Raw genomic sequence first — 16,299 nt, forward strand, 5'->3', positions numbered from 1 at the left:
AGACAAAAAGAAAAGAGAAAAGTCTTAGCTAGCTCGCAAGCAAGAGCAGTATCAGTCGATTTTGATTATCGATCGTCGCGTGCTTTTAGTCAGTCATTCCAACGAATTTCCCACTTCGCTACATATATACCATATATATGTATATAAAGATATACATGTAGAATAGACGTACATACCTACATACATACATACATATCTATATACCTAAATCTGAAACTATCACTATCTAACAGAGTTTTAGAGCCCATAAGCATAACAACCCTAGCATCACAATCACGAACTTTCCAACCATCATCATCCCTCCCTCTATTTCTTCGCTCGGTTCACAAAGTGAGTAGAGAGTCGAGTCAAGTAGAGAACATCCGCCTTCCATCGCACAAACACGCCCTCGCTTTATACAACTCTACAGCGCATGCGACTTGTACATCTCTTACTATACATTTCATCATCATAAATAAAAAAAATATATAAACGATTAATATAAAATAAAACTAATGATAAAAGTGAGTAATTAAATATCACATTTCTATTTTTATTTTTTCTTTAGTCTACTTATTAAGTTATAATTTTTATTACACTTGACATTTAGAAACAAAAATAGATAAATGATAAAAAAAGTAAATAACAAGACTCATTTCCAACCCTCTAACGTTTAAAACCCTCTTTAAACATTTTTAACGCTCTCCTTGAAAAGGAAAAAATATAAAACAAAGTACGTACTTGTACTCTTGACATCCGAAAATATCCGGATTGAGGGAGTTTAATGCACGATAAAATTCACTGGATTAGAAATAATTAAACGTATATAAAGAGTTGATACAAAAGACAAAGGATTTTAAAATAAAATTATTTTTTTTTATTGAAAAAAAAAAAAAAAAAAAAAAAATCAAACGAACTTTCTTGTATTTGCGTTTTTATATTTAATTTTTTTTCTGATTTTTTATCCTTCTTAAAGAGTAATAAAAATAATAATAAAAAAGATACAAGAGCTTATAATAGAATGTCCGAGAAACCTGTATGGAGGGATAAAAAAAAAACAGCAATAAGAGTAGAGCGTAGAAAATCAATGAGTCGAGAAAGATTCGCTGAAAGTAGAAAAAAACAGATCTAGGCAGACGTATAACATTCATTCTTATTTATCAATACACGTCATTAAATACATCACATTATTTTAGTATATTTTTTTATTTACTTTACTCCTTTTATAAAATAAATATATAAGTAATTGAATTAAATAAAACATTAATTATTATTTGACATTATTTTTTAATAATAATTAAAAATATTATTTCATTTAAAAAATTTTTTGACTAAGTCCAGTCACAAATATATTCCATATATCGATTCAACAAACCCAGGGTAACGCTCAGGGGGTTGTTAGCTAAAGAGACCGGCCAAAGTGTCGCCAAGTTGAACGTTCTTTTTCTGGTACGTCGTCAGTTGTGTTGTGCTTAAGTCTATTTACGTTTATTAAATATGTCAGATGCAGATTCTGGTACGTTATGATTTATTTTTTTAATCAATTTTTTTTTTGTTTACTTTTTTTTTCATCGTTTTCCAATTTATGATTATTATTTATCATTATCATTATGGTTATTGTTTTAGTTATTGTAGTAAATGTAATAGATATAAGATAGATGATAACGGAATGGCAAAAGCAGCAAATTGCAAGCGTGAAAGTCATTTTCAACTTGTTTGGGTTGACGTGCGTTGTTATTGTCATACATGACTAACAGCTATTGTAAGAGAGAATATTATATATTTATATTTTATATGGATATATGTGAGGCCCGTGAGGCGTTGAAATGTTCTCGCGCATGATTATAACACGAGACGTGTTATATGTATTATAATATGCATATGTATATATATGCATATGTATATATATATATATATGGCGGAATGGGGTATTACTCGCACAGTCACGAAATATTTTTTTTATTGTTATTATTTTTTACTAAAATTGTTGTGTATATTTATGTAAATATATTAAATGTGTGGAGTAGATAATGCGACATGTGTGCTTTTGATTTATCACATACTTCATAATCTAGAGATATTTATAAATTAATACGTAGATTACTTAATTTTTTTTTTGCTGTCAAATTGATAAATATTAAACTCAAAGTGAATAAATATATATTAATATATCAGGAGAGATTTTAAAATGGCTTTAATGATTAATTTAGAAGATTACTATATTTATTAAAGTTATTAAGGAGATGGGGAGAGGGTAAATAAGCCTTTTGAGAAAAAATACAACAATGAGTTTTTGTCAGAAGTTCTAATTTTTTTTGAGTCCACATATGAGTACACGGTATTAATATGATCCAAATATTAAAAAAAAAATCAAAATATGGAGGAAAATAAGGTGCTCTAAAAAAATTTATTAAGGTTCATTTATTTTATCTAATTTTACCATTCTTTCAAACCGGTAGTATTTTTTAAATCTACTCAACTAATTATGGTATATCATAACTTAAATTGTTTAAAATTATACCATGAGATCTTTTGCTCCGTAAAAAAACTGGAAATGAAAAAGCATTTTAAATCCACATTCGCTCCATCACTTACACTTCTGGAATCAAAGGAAAAATCACTTCTCATATAGTTTTTATTTTTTGGCGGAGTGATTTCAGAGTGACGTGGATTTTATATCAATCCACGATATATTCAAATTTCTACGAGATATTCAAATTATAATATAAAAATAAACGCTCTTTCGGAGTAAATTTTACTCCTAATGGAGGATTAAATAAATTAAAAATTATCTGCTCCATATTTACTCCGAAAGAAATTTGACTCTACCGCAATTTTTTACAGTATACAAAGGGTTGAATTTTTCTTGAAAAGAGCTGGGATTTAAAATCAAAATTCATAGTAATATTTTTTTATATTTTAAGTTTATGTCAGAGAGTTAAAGCAACAAATGTAAACAAAAAAGTAGTGTCTGAAAATGACGCACCCTAATCTTCATCTATTATTTTATTGTAGTACCTCTTTACCTTTAGTTGATGCCAAAATACTAGTGTATTGGTCGATAAATTCGAATCATACTCCTTTGTTCTAGCACTGTGCGACCTCTACATATAATTATTGATTTATTCTTTAAATTAAATATTTATTCTTTAAATTTAATATTCATTTTGTGGTGAATAATAAAAATAAAATTTTTCGTTGCATTTTAGGAATTATTTTATTTATAATTAAATGGATACTTAATCTTGATATTTGTTGAAATCGAATAACATTTTCTGTAAAAAAAAGTATCCTTTTGTTGGTATATATTACGGGTACGAAATATTATTTAAAATTTGAACTAACGAATGTAATTAACGAAAAATTCAATTAAAAGGCATTCTATAAATAGATCAAATTATCTTTATAATTTTCTAAATTAAATCAATTGAAGTTCGTGATGGTTTTCGTTACAGAATAACGTACACGCGAGATTTTAAACGTGATCAGCTTCAATTCACATTACATTTTTTTTTTTTTTCATATCTGTGAAGATTGATCAGCTATCGAAAATGAAGTTAAACTGAGATTTGATCAAGCCCTTTGGTATTTTAAAACCTGAAGCTCGAGGTATAAATAATAATGTTTACTGTTATTATTTTAAATTAAATATGATTTAATAGTTTGATGATAGATATATAAGTAGTACATGCTTTTTTTTCTTTTTACTATCAATATCAGAATAAACTTGACGTGCATCTAAATTAATTATAATAAATGTCTCATAAGCGTGGTAGATTATAGATAACGCTTTATTTAAACAGAAACAAATAATTGATTTTATTAATAAAATATCAGTTCAAGTATTAATGGAATGAAATGTATGTCAAATCTTTAAGTGAATTCCCTAGTCAAAAAACAAATTCTAGTTTAATTCTCAAATACCTCAATTCCTTTGATGTTTTATTGGCCACCCAGAAAGTGACTCTACTTTAGTATTCAAAATCCTCAATGAGAACTATGAGGTCTAAATAAGAATAATTTATCGATTTTAAATTATAACTAAGACCTTAAAATCCTCAACGAATACCCAGATAGCAAAATGACATCTTGAGTTCTAAATGAGTTCCTATTTATGGTTTGGACGTCTCATGAACATCTTAAAGAAGTTCTTAAGATGTTGAATGAGCCACCTAGCGAACTCAGTAAGACGTCTTTAAAAAGAGTTCTCAAATGAATTCTTTTTTCTGACTTCGCAAATAAGACTTTGTTTATAAATAGATCTGTTATTGAGAACAAACGATAAAAATTACTTCTGTAAGCCAGTAATAAAAATGTTTCAAACACAACAAATACCCCAAATAACCAATACGCAATTAGAATCAAATTATATTATTTTTAGAAAAATAAAAGACCTAAACCCGATCAGAGAACTAGTACTCGATTACTACATGTATTTGTAAATTAATGTTTATTAAAATTTAGTAAATATGAATATACAAATACATGAGTAATCGGGTACAAGTTGCCTGCTGAGTCTTTTACCTTATTAAATCAATATATTTTTTCATTGACCAGCAAGAGAATGTGTGTCCCATTACCAACATTTAACATTTATTTCTTGATTTCATATGATTTACTATTCATTTTGAGTTCATCCATTCCTGATGATAACTTTACAATACTCATGATTTATTAAAATTTATACTGTAAAAAATTGGGTGTGAATCCAGAGTGAACACAGATTTGATTTCAATCCGGATTCACTTCGTCACTCAGAGTTCTGGAGTTTAAAAGAAAGTCACTCCGCATGCAGAGAAAATAGAGAATATTTTTAACTTCCCGCTAAGAAAATTGCAAATTTTCAAAAAAAGGGAAGTTATTGGTTTCGGTCCGATTTTCGAAAATTGAATTTTTATCAGATGTCGAAGTTTTGAGGACTTAGGAAGCTATACTGACTATACCTGGATGGACACGTGTGTGTGTGTATGTGAACTTTTTTTTGTCCAACGATATCTTTGAAACAAATCAACCGATTTGAATGTACTTGATGACAATTGAAAGAGCTCACCAAAACTTAGAATTCATTAGATTTTGGGGTAGATCAGTCATGTAGTTTACGAGTTATACGAAGAATAAAAATAAAAATTTTTTTTTGTTTTTGGTTTTTTGCGTACAACTTATAAACCACTTGCCCGATTCGCCTCAAAATGTAATCAATTTTAAATCTTGTTGAGCTCTTTTGATTGCCACCAAGAACGTTCGAATCGGTTCATTCCATCTAAAGATATCGACGGACAAAAATTATAATCTTTCAGTGAAGATATGTTTTACCGGCCTAACAAATTTTTGAGCTTGAAGAGCCCCAATCCCTACAATTTATCATTATTTTTATGAAATCTACTAGAAAAAAAAAATTTAACACCGATAACCTTAACACCGCAATAGCGTGGACGTACACCGGGTTTTTTACAGTGTGTAAAAAAATAATAACAATTATTAAAACGAAAAAAAATTTCTACACACCAAAAATAGGTAGTACTGGTTACTGTTCTGCTCGGTAATCGACGAAAAATATATTCATTGCTTAAAACGTACTATTACTTTTTAAACAGTAACCAGTGCTGTGCTACACGGTACATAAAGCATATGACTGGTTACTGTTAAAATAGTCGTCGTTCATAGTTCAAGAGTAGACTAATCTCTCGGCACAGCTCTTGTTGGTGTATAGAATGCGAGAACTTACTATTTAGTCACAGGAATGGTTACTTGATCCCGTAGATCTCATTGACATCCAGAACAGTATTCAGTCCTGTTCTGGAATGAACGGTTACTAACTTTATGTGTCTTTACTATTCTTGACACTACAGACACATGTGAAGTTAGTAACCGTTCATGACAGAACAGGACTGAATATTCACGGAAAAAATTAATCGGTAGACGCTACCGATCATTTCGGTAGCTATGTGCGTACGTGCCCGTGTGTGCGTGTACGTGTGTTTGTGCGTATGAGTGTGTGCGTCCAAGTGTCCGAAAATGTGTATGTGTGCGTCAGAGTGTGTGAAAATATGTGTGTACGTCCGAGTACGTGCGTACGAGTGTGTGCCTACGAGTTTGTGTGAACGTGAGTGTGTGTAAACATTCTTTGTTTTTCATTAACTTTTTAAAGTTAATACTATGAGCAGACGCAGTTTACTCCACTTTTACACCGGTATTGCTCCGCCTTTACATTGATTTAACACCGCCGTAATACGCCTTTTACACCGGTGTTATTTTATTTTAAGACCACGTGGAGATATTGCATTCATTTTTAACGCCGCTCTTTTTACAGTGTAAAATTACAGGTAATCATGCCTCACATGCCCCAGGTATCATGCGTAGGGCTAAAAATGTGGAAATATAATAATTTTTTTTCAAGTTAACGATAAAAATATAAAAAAATCAATTTTTAGTAATTTTCAGCTGGTCGAATTTGCCCCAGGTTTCATGCGTAGGGCTCAAAATGCGCATATATATCAGATTTATAGTAATTAAACGAAAAAAAAAATTTTTCTCGATCAAAATTTTAGATGCGCCTCTTTGCCCCAGAGGGCCTCTTTGCCCAACTTTCTTCTATCCCTCAAAAATAGTTTATTTGCTCACCGAAATTGTTCAGTAGAACCGAAATAATCGGTAAGAACTACCGAAAAAATCCATAACTACTATCGAAATAATCGGTAACAGCTACCGAAAAAAAAAATCGGTAACCACTACCGATTTTTTCGGTAGCGGTTACCAAAAATTAATCGGTAGCTGCTATCAATGTTTTTTTTTTTCGAGTTGTTCTGGATGTCAATGAGATCTACGAGATCTGGTCACCATTTCTGTCATTAAATAGTAAGTTCTCGGATTCAATACAGCAGCAAGAACTGTGCAGAGAGGTTTCTATACTCTTGAACTATGAACGACGATTATTTTAACAGTAACCAGTCATAAATTTCATGTACTGTGTAGCACAGTACTGGTTACTGTTTAAATAGTAATAGTACGATTTAAGCAATGACTTACTCCTGTTCTGATATGAGTCAGTCATACTAAAATGTATTTTTCTTTATATTTTTCGTCTATTACTGCGTAGAACAGTAACCAGTACTATCTATTTCTTTCCGAGTATTTCAAACTTAATAAGTATTAATTACTTTTCCCAAGTCAAAAAACATATTCAGATTTAAGTCTCAAAATTCCTAATCAAGTTTCTGATGATCAATTTAGAATTCGAAAATTGCAAACAGTGTAGAAAGTTATCCTAGTTTAGTTCTCAAAGTATTAGTTACGACCAATTTTACCACTGTGAGGACTAAACTAGAATAACATAATCTGGATTAGAGCCTCAAAATACTCAAAACATACACGAATAATTTTATCCACATTTGAACCTCAAAAGTTTCATTCGACGTATTTTCTCCCCTCCTTTTTCCATCTAAAATTTTTAAAAGTCCGAATTATAACTTTTTACCCAAACAGCATTCAAGTCGGAATGACTGCTTTATGATGTCTTTTTGAAGGCGCCCTCAAGAAATCTTATGATAACTTTTTAAAAGTGTGATTTTTAAGAACTCTCAATTAAAAGTTCTTGAAGACCCCATAATTAAGACGCCAGTTTTGTGACGTCTAAATGTATTCATTTTTAAACTTCTTTATGAAGTCAAAACTAGGAGCTCCTTAAAGACGTCAAGGTAAATTCATACCAAAGTCTTATTTGCGAAGTCAGAAAAAAGAATTCATTTGAGAACTCTTTTTAAAGACGTCTTACTGAGTTCGCTAGGTGGCTCATTCAACATCTTAAGAACTTCTTTAAGATGTTGAATGAGCCACCTAGCGAACTCAGTAAGACGTCTTTAAAAAGAGTTCTCAAATGAATTCTTTTTTCTGACTTCGCAAATAAGACTTTGGTATGAATTTACCTTGACGTCTTTAAGGAGCTCCTAGTTTTGACTTCATAAAGAAGTTTAAAAATGAATACATTTAGACGTCACAAAACTGGCGTCTTAATTATGGGGTCTTCAAGAACTTTTAATTGAGAGTTCTTAAAAATCACACTTTTAAAAAGTTATCATAAGATTTCTTGAGGGCGCCTTCAAAAAGACATCATAAAGCAGTCATTCCGACTTGAATGCTGTTTGGGTAAAAAGTTATAATTCGGACTTTTAAAAATTTTAGATGGAAAAAGGAGGGGAGAAAATACGTCGAATGAAACTTTTGAGGTTCAAATGTGGATAAAATTATTCGTGTATGTTTTGAGTATTTTGAGGCTCTAATCCAGATTATGTTATTCTAGTTTAGTCCTCACAGTGGTAAAATTGGTCGTAACTAATACTTTGAGAACTAAACTAGGATAACTTTCTACACTGTTTGCAATTTTCGAATTCTAAATTGATCATCAGAAACTTGATTAGGAATTTTGAGACTTAAATCTGAATATGTTTTTTGACTTGGGAAAAGTAATTAATACTTATTAAGTTTGAAATACTCGGAAAGAAATAGATAGTACTGGTTACTGTTCTACGCAGTAATAGACGAAAAATATAAAGAAAAATACATTTTAGTATGACTGACTCATATCAGAACAGGAGTAAGTCATTGCTTAAATCGTACTATTACTATTTAAACAGTAACCAGTACTGTGCTACACAGTACATGAAATTTATGACTGGTTACTGTTAAAATAATCGTCGTTCATAGTTCAAGAGTATAGAAACCTCTCTGCACAGTTCTTGCTGCTGTATTGAATCCGAGAACTTACTATTTAATGACAGAAATGGTGACCAGATCTCGTAGATCTCATTGACATCCAGAACAACTCGAAAAAAAAAAACATTGATAGCAGCTACCGATTAATTTTTGGTAACCGCTACCGAAAAAATCGGTAGTGGTTACCGATTTTTTTTTTCGGTAGCTGTTACCGATTATTTCGATAGTAGTTATGGATTTTTTCGGTAGTTCTTACCGATTATTTCGGTTCTACTGAACAATTTCGGTGAGCAAATAAACTATTTTTGAGGGATAGAAGAAAGTTGGGCAAAGAGGCCCTCTGGGGCAAAGAGGCGCATCTAAAATTTTGATCGAGAAAAATTTTTTTTTTCGTTTAATTACTATAAATCTGATATATATGCGCATTTTGAGCCCTACGCATGAAACCTGGGGCAAATTCGACCAGCTGAAAATTACTAAAAATTGATTTTTTTATATTTTTATCGTTAACTTGAAAAAAAATTATTATATTTCCACATTTTTAGCCCTACGCATGATACCTGGGGCATGTGAGGCATGATTACCTGTAATTTTACACTGTAAAAAGAGCGGCGTTAAAAATGAATGCAATATCTCCACGTGGTCTTAAAATAAAATAACACCGGTGTAAAAGGCGTATTACGGCGGTGTTAAATCAATGTAAAGGCGGAGCAATACCGGTGTAAAAGTGGAGTAAACTGCGTCTGCTCATAGTATTAACTTTAAAAAGTTAATGAAAAACAAAGAATGTTTACACACACTCACGTTCACACAAACTCGTAGGCACACACTCGTACGCACGTACTCGGACGTACACACATATTTTCACACACTCTGACGCACACATACACATTTTCGGACACTTGGACGCACACACTCATACGCACAAACACACGTACACGCACACACGGGCACGTACGCACATAGCTACCGAAATGATCGGTAGCGTCAACCGATTAATTTTTTCCGTGAATATTCAGTCCTGTTCTGTCATGAACGGTTACTAACTTCACATGTGTCTGTAGTGTCAAGAATAGTAAAGACACATAAAGTTAGTAACCGTTCATTCCAGAACAGGACTGAATACTGTTCTGGATGTCAATGAGATCTACGGGATCAAGTAACCATTCCTGTGACTAAATAGTAAGTTCTCGCATTCTATACACCAACAAGAGCTGTGCCGAGAGATTAGTCTACTCTTGAACTATGAACGACGACTATTTTAACAGTAACCAGTCATATGCTTTATGTACCGTGTAGCACAGCACTGGTTACTGTTTAAAAAGTAATAGTACGTTTTAAGCAATGAATATATTTTTCGTCGATTACCGAGCAGAACAGTAACCAGTACTACCTATTTTTGGTGTGTAGAAATTTTTTTTCGTTTTAATAATTGTTATTATTTTTTTACACACTGTAAAAAACCCGGTGTACGTCCACGCTATTGCGGTGTTAAGGTTATCGGTGTTAAATTTTTTTTTTCTAGTAGATTTCATAAAAATAATGATAAATTGTAGGGATTGGGGCTCTTCAAGCTCAAAAATTTGTTAGGCCGGTAAAACATATCTTCACTGAAAGATTATAATTTTTGTCCGTCGATATCTTTAGATGGAATGAACCGATTCGAACGTTCTTGGTGGCAATCAAAAGAGCTCAACAAGATTTAAAATTGATTACATTTTGAGGCGAATCGGGCAAGTGGTTTATAAGTTGTACGCAAAAAACCAAAAACAAAAAAAAATTTTTATTTTTATTCTTCGTATAACTCGTAAACTACATGACTGATCTACCCCAAAATCTAATGAATTCTAAGTTTTGGTGAGCTCTTTCAATTGTCATCAAGTACATTCAAATCGGTTGATTTGTTTCAAAGATATCGTTGGACAAAAAAAAGTTCACATACACACACACACGTGTCCATCCAGGTATAGTCAGTATAGCTTCCTAAGTCCTCAAAACTTCGACATCTGATAAAAATTCAATTTTCGAAAATCGGACCGAAACCAATAACTTCCCTTTTTTTGAAAATTTGCAATTTTCTTAGCGGGAAGTTAAAAATATTCTCTATTTTCTCTGCATGCGGAGTGACTTTCTTTTAAACTCCAGAACTCTGAGTGACGAAGTGAATCCGGATTGAAATCAAATCTGTGTTCACTCTGGATTCACACCCAATTTTTTACAGTATAAATTTTAATAAATCATGAGTATTGTAAAGTTATCATCAGGAATGGATGAACTCAAAATGAATAGTAAATCATATGAAATCAAGAAATAAATGTTAAATGTTGGTAATGGGACACACATTCTCTTGCTGGTCAATGAAAAAATATATTGATTTAATAAGGTAAAAGACTCAGCAGGCAACTTGTACCCGATTACTCATGTATTTGTATATTCATATTTACTAAATTTTAATAAACATTAATTTACAAATACATGTAGTAATCGAGTACTAGTTCTCTGATCGGGTTTAGGTCTTTTATTTTTCTAAAAATAATATAATTTGATTCTAATTGCGTATTGGTTATTTGGGGTATTTGTTGTGTTTGAAACATTTTTATTACTGGCTTACAGAAGTAATTTTTATCGTTTGTTCTCAATAACAGATCTATTTATAAACAGTATCATAACAGTATTTTTAATTTTTACACAATGGCGTAAAATTTGACTCATACTAGAATCAGAGTTGACGTAAAGAACAATATACTTGCAATTGGTACCTATTGTTAAATTTTCATTTATAGATTTAACTCTTTTATTGTGATGGAGGATCGAATCCCGGTCTATATTATATTCACGAGCACAGCGATTTACCTATAGTTACACTAGTAACAAATGTTCCGATCTATTTTTTTATTTTTATTTTTTTTAACTCTCGTATTCTTTTTAAACTGAGGTATGGTAAGCTTTTAAAATTTATTGACTGTAAAAAAAAATTTTATTGACTTGTAATGAAACCAGTGAACAGATGTGTATTATTTGTATTCAAAAATCCTATCGAGTTCTATATGTGTTCGGTAGTTCGGCCGTTTAGTGACAACTGTAATTATTGAATATGGAAATAATATCGTCCAATAGTTACTCCCTAAACTCATGCCCTAGTTAGTAAAACATTGATCAAACTCTAGTTTGAATAAGTTATCAATTATTTACAAAATTTTTAAATGATAAATTTTTTTTTAATTTACCCATGTAGGGTTTTATCAATGGCTAATTATCGGGTCATGATTAGGTGCCAAGCATACAATAATGGCAACTAAGATTGGCCGTTCAACGGGTAACGGCTGGAACCTCACTTAGGCCCAGCCATGACAAACTATCATCGGCCGAGCATAGGCTACTAGAATAGCCCAATGATGATAATTAAAGACGGCCCATAAATAATAAATTGTGAATCTAGAATACGACGTAGAATCTAAAAAGTAAATTTTTTCAACAATAAAACTTGCAATAGTTTAAATAATCAAACTGAATATGATATTAAATATTTATTATAATAAATCAACATAAATAAAATTTAACATACTTATATGTAATCACTACTACATTATTTATATAATTAAAAAACAGAAATTAGAATAAATTCATTCTTAGTTTTTTTGTTGCTATGAAAATTTTTAAGTCCAGGCTTCTTAATATTATTGGATTATTATTATGTTCGTTACTATCACTACTAACATCACGATTATCACTAGCACAACAATTAAATTCACCATTATTTTCAATCACTTGATCACTGTGATCAATAGTATTTGATAGTGATTCATAACTTAGAGTTTCTAAGTCGTTAACCTCCAGATCTTCTAATTTATTCATCTCATCTCTAACTTGCAAATATTTTTGAACATTTTTAAACTTTTATTAGAACTTTTTAGTAAGCTCAGATTTTTTTTTTTCTTCAAATTATGACTTGTTTAAAAATAGTCCAAAAAAATTAATAGGAACTAATTATGAACTTATTTTAAATTTAAAAATTTGTCAATTAAAATCATTTTCGATTAAAAATTTTTAAAACAAAAAATAGAAACTGCCAAAAAAAGTCCACACAAGTTGAAAATTTTTCACACTACTAATTATTTTAAAATTCAAAAAAATGTTTAACTCAAAGTGCAGAATTGTCTCAATTTTAAAAGTTCACTGTCAGAAATGTTTTTGGAACATTTTCGAAAGGAATTTTTTTTTACGCGGGCAGGACAAAATAGATCACCACTATGAATTAATTTGAAGCAAGTCAGTTATTCGACCCAAAGTAATCAGTCCAAAATTTTTGGTTAAATTTTTTGTTCTAAAATTAAAGATATGTTTATTTAGTCATCAATTTTTCAAAACAAACTTAATTATTTTGAAAGTATATTCATGTAAATAATCTTTATAAATGATATTGCTAGATTTTTGCGATTAAGTTTTGTTTTCATTTTTTGCAAAATAACTTAATTTTTTTTTCCGGTTTGCTCTTAATCAAGACAAACATACAAATATTTAGAAAAAAAAGTACTTATAATTTTGAAGAGGTCGACTTACCCCATCTATTTTTATGAACAATAAGTAATAATTTTTTAAGCTAAAATAGTTTTTTTTCTCAATATAAGGTTCTACTTTCCTTTAGTTTCTCTCAATAATGTAAATATTTTAAGCAAACATAAGTTGATTAAATATTAATAAATTCATATTTGGAGAGAATATGCATGAATTTTATGGAAATTTATTCTCAAAGTTGAAAATATAAGTTTTTATTTATATAAAATAAATTAATCTCTTAGGGTATTATTTAAATATTTATAACAATGTTATAAAAACAATGAAGTTGTTAAATTATAAATTCTGACAGAAAGTAGAGTTAAAATAGTCATACATTTTTTAACACCGCTGCTGTTAGATTGAGTTGAAACCAAATAAAATTAACGTTTATTTGATTAAAAAAATTAAAAATAAATAAACTATAATTATGTTTTAGATTTTTTCAATCAAAATATTTTTTAGTTGAATAAATACTAGCGTAAATTTCAATACAGTCATCCATATTATTTAAACACTGAAAAGTTTATTGCCACATACTGGTTAAACCTACCCCATTTTAAAGCTTTGATACAATGTTAATTAAAACTTTATTTTTATTTTTTTATTACTTTTATTATCAGTCATACTCGCTAAAAACAAGAAAAAGTTACTCATGCGTATTACTGTATGCAGTATTTATTATTATTTTTTTTTTTTTTGTTAATCCCTACACAGTTACGCTGGAGTGAAATTTTTATCTTTTATTTTTATTTGTCCTTTTATTCTCTATTGCCTTTGTGCTGTCTTGTTAATTATAATTGAATAAATATATACTCCCTATACTATTTATGAATAAGTATAAATGTATATATTTATATTTATATACCTTTTTAAATATAAATATATACATTGTATTTGTTATATATGTATAGATAGAAGTAAATTTTAGATACTCGTAATAAAACTTTTTCCCCAATTCTACGAGTTTCTATTTATTGCTTTCAAGAAACTCAACAGCCTCGCCCACATCGATTCTATTAACGAGGTACAACTCGTACAAAGGTAAAATTAATTTAAAAAAATTTGTTCAAATAAAAAAGAAAAAATAAGTTGAAATAAAATCACTCGATTCAAGTAAATAATTTTAACGAATTCGACTAAAAAAGTTCAACATAATTTTGTTTATTCAAACTTGAGTTCATTATTTTTATTAATTAGTCTACCTAATTATAAGAATATCCGGGACCAAAATATTACACCATTTTGGGAAAAAACGAAATTTTTTTTGTTCACAAATATTTATTTACGATATTTTAGACTATATGGGATAAGTTGGTCAGCTTTGAGAGAAACTCAAATAAAAGAAAAGTCAGGGGTAAAATGGATCTTTATAAAAAAAAATTTTTTTGAGGTAGAAATTTTAAATAGCCGTAATCTTTGAAGTGCTCGAATAGCTCCTTTCAAAAAACGCAGTAGATATACATTTTTGAGTAGACAAAAGACTTTTAAACTTCCCGCTAAAAAAACCGAAAAGTTTCAAAAAAAAAAAAAAAAAAAAAAAGAAAAGTTATTGGTTTTGGTCCGATTTTCAAAAACCCAGTTTTGAACAGATCTCGATGACTTGAGATCCTACGAAACTATTTTGACTAATTTCACGATGATGTTCGAGCGTATGCATGTGTGTGCGTGTGTATGTGAATATTTTATAACTATTAAATAGATTAATTGATTCGAATCTTTCATACAGCATTTGAAGCGGCATCTCTATTCCTAAAGTCTATGAACAATTAAGCTTAATTGGTGAGTATGTTACTAGTTATTCCAGAAATAAAATTTTTGAAAAAATGGTCTTTTGGATAACTTTTATCATGTGAATTGATTTAACCAACCAAATTGAATCCTTTGTTCGAAAAATACTGTTAACGAAAAAGTTTCAAAAAAGTGTTTTTTCGAATACACTGTAAATCGAAGTGTTTTAATTTAAAACACCTGAGTGTTTTGTTGCCATTTAAAAACATTGTAATCACTTTCTAAACGTTTGCAAGTGTGTAGAAAGTGACTACAATGTATTTAAATGACAACTAAACACTTAAGTGTTTAAAGTTTAAACACTTCGATTTACAGTGTAACATCAGAACTATCTTATCTTGAGCTACTTGAGCTCAAAAACAGCGGGAAGTTTTGAGGCTGGCCGCGGAGTAAACCGTTCTTAGATTTTTTTTTTTTCATAACAGCATCTCCCTTTGCCCAAGATTCTTCTATGGAGGATTTCATAATTAAATTTGAAAATTGTTGTTAGAAGGCTAACGGCTCTTTTAATATTAAAACTTGATGAATAGATTAAAAAAAAATAAATTTGAATCTTTTCAAAGAAATATTGCAATATTATTTTTCGATAAAAATACTTAAGTGTCGGAAATTACTTAGGATATATATATATATATATATATATATATATCTTATCAAGTGGAGTGTTATTTTTATTGTAAAAAATAAAAGAAACTATATTTTTTTTAAAAAGATTTTATTGGACGTGAAATATCCACGCAAAAGTATCATAGACATATTATTCGCGGCTTCTCCAAGTAGCACGAAAAATAAGTGACTGAAGATTGTTTGAGTAATGCGATCGGTTAAAGCCAAGCTTGCATGGCATCACGAAATGCCTTTCAATTGCCTTAAGCATAAAGAGAATAGTTTTTCTATCAACGAGGTTATTAGGTCTTGCTCTTTATTTGGTCTAACTAAATTTAATTTATATTTCACTTATTTAATAATCATAATCTTTTGTTTTATCAACAGGTTTGAGAATAAAAGTTGTTTTTTAAATTTTTTTTTTATCAATAGTTGTAGTTATTTAAAAGTTATCAAGTAGATTATTTTGCAACTGCCGTTAGTTGTTTTAATTTATTGTTTTTAAAGTTTTCATAATTCAGTAGATAAATTGGATGAAGGGTATTTATAGTGGGTATTCTAATGTTGATTTTCCCTAACAGACATGAGAAATATACATGTTATCAAGTTAGTAGAAAGGTGTCAAATACAAACACGAACTGTGAGCGACGTGGTAGAGAT

General features: G+C 29.8%; 1 protein-coding gene across 2 annotated transcripts in view; it reads right to left on the reverse strand.

Annotated features, from left to right (window-relative positions):
- The window catches only part of LOC103572233 (ELAV-like protein 1), an 81,010-nt gene that overhangs the window by 45,205 nt on the left and 19,506 nt on the right, over positions 1–16,299 (reverse strand). The window lies entirely within an intron of this gene.

The sequence above is a fragment of the Microplitis demolitor genome, chromosome 7, assembly GCF_026212275.2.
Source record: "Microplitis demolitor isolate Queensland-Clemson2020A chromosome 7, iyMicDemo2.1a, whole genome shotgun sequence".
Classification (NCBI taxonomy): Eukaryota; Metazoa; Arthropoda; class Insecta; order Hymenoptera; family Braconidae; genus Microplitis; species Microplitis demolitor.